We start from the raw sequence: 2043 nt of genomic DNA, 5'->3' as shown, positions 1-2043 counted from the left end.
AAAAAATAGCAAGAATATTTTAGTGAGATCATATATATTATCCTTGTATAAACATATATCCAATGTACAGGTTCAAGAATTACAACACATTTGTGTTTGTTGTAGCAAAAATATTGGACGCCATCCAATTGTCTGTCAACAGGAGGACGGCTACTTTGTTGTGTATATATATATAAATGCATAGCTGTGTGGCACTTTAAAAGGAATAAACTAAGAGCCATGCAAATCTCTACAATAATAAAGAGCACAAAATAAAAAAGCTAAATTGTAGAAGGATAAACACAAATGATACAATTTTATAGAGTTTAATCATATAAATAATCCAATGTGAAATATTTTAAAGTATGAAACTCTACATGGAAATGATACATATGGTTTCAAATCATACTTTCATGAGGCTCTTGGGATGATTACCTCTGGGTAGGTATAAATAGAAGTGAGATTGGAGAGAGGGTGTTCGCTGTTATCTGTTTAACTTATGTTTGTGTTTTAAAAAATATTTGAAGCAAATATGGCATAAAAATGGATGGTGGATACAGGATTTTCATGAAATTTTTCTTTTTTTATGCATATAGTTGAGTTATTTTAAAAAAGTGAAATAATTTTTTAAAATGAGATTTTCTTTGAATGCAAGATTAAATATGTGAAAAGCACCTTATTCAAAAACTGCCATATATTACCAAAGATGTAATCGCATATGGTGGTTTCTAATAATAATATTATTATTCTCACTTGAATACTTATGATGATGAGGAACAGTAAATTAATATACAAATATTTTCATAGTTCCTCCTAAACTCCTAATTATATATAACATTTTATGAATTATTTGTATAAAACACTTAAATACATTTTTTCTGAATTGATATGTTCTTACATAATCTAGGATTAAGGAAAACTCATTCAGTTGAAAGATAAAGGACTAAAATAAAATGTGCATAATCAATAAAATTACTGGATTATATAGCTGACAAGTCCAGGGGAAATTTGGTTTCAAACACAGCAAACACACTTTGGTCCAAAACTTCAAATGGCATCAGGAATCCAGTTCTCTCCACTTCCTGGTTCTATTTTCCTCATGATAGAAATGTGGTTCCAGAAGGCCCCAAACTCACCTGTTCACAGATGAGCAACACCAGTAAGGAAGAGATTCTTTTTCCCAGTGCTTCCAGAAGAAGGCTCAGAGTTTACTGTCATTCCCCTAATTTTAGTAGCATACCCAGCTGACTGTGAGTAGACCTGGCGTTTTGGTTGGCATGGTTACCAAGGCTGTACACCATAAAGGGAAAAGCAGTTCCACAAGAGGAAAAACAAAGATATGGTACCAAAAGAAGATAGTATTGGTGTGGCATAGGCAAAGATAACCCAACTTCTTCGTTTCAATTTACAAATGTGCATTTTGATAGTATGATAAAGTTAGCAATATCAGTATATTCAAGAAAGGAAGGCACATATTGATATTTCCTTTTCACCATCCAATTATATTTTATTGTCACTATTATTATTCACCAACAATCCCTCTGGAAGTTCCCAAACATTTCCTATCTGCCATTATACTGCATCATTATTGATTTACCATGGACTAATAGGCTGCATATAAATTATTTTTGCTGATTTAAATTGATTCCTGTTGATGTATAGTAGTTCATATAGTAGTAGATATGGTTTCTCAGGTAATCTGAATTTTTTAAAAAATCAGATGCTGTTTTAAAACAACCAATCATTCTACAATAAATTCCTTTATACAATCATTAATCTAATGGCTAATTATACAAATTTTTTTTTTTTTTTTTGAGACAGAGTCTCACTATGTTTCCCGGGCTAGAGTGAGTGCTGTGGTGTCAGCCTAGCTCACAGCAACCTCAGACTTCTGGGCTCAAGCAATCCTACTGCCTCAGCCTCCCAAGTAGCTGGGACTACAGGCATGTGCCACCATGCCTGGTTAATTTTTTTTCTATATATTTTTAGCTATCCAATTAATTTCTTTCTATTTTTGGTAGAGACGGGGTCTCGCTCTTGCTCAGGCTGGTCTCGAACTCCTGA

Source organism: Propithecus coquereli, unplaced genomic scaffold, assembly GCF_000956105.1.
Source record: "Propithecus coquereli isolate 6110/MARCELLA unplaced genomic scaffold, Pcoq_1.0 Scaffold32, whole genome shotgun sequence".
In the NCBI taxonomy this organism is placed as follows: Eukaryota; Metazoa; Chordata; class Mammalia; order Primates; family Indriidae; genus Propithecus; species Propithecus coquereli.
This window is presented reverse-complemented; position numbering follows the sequence as displayed.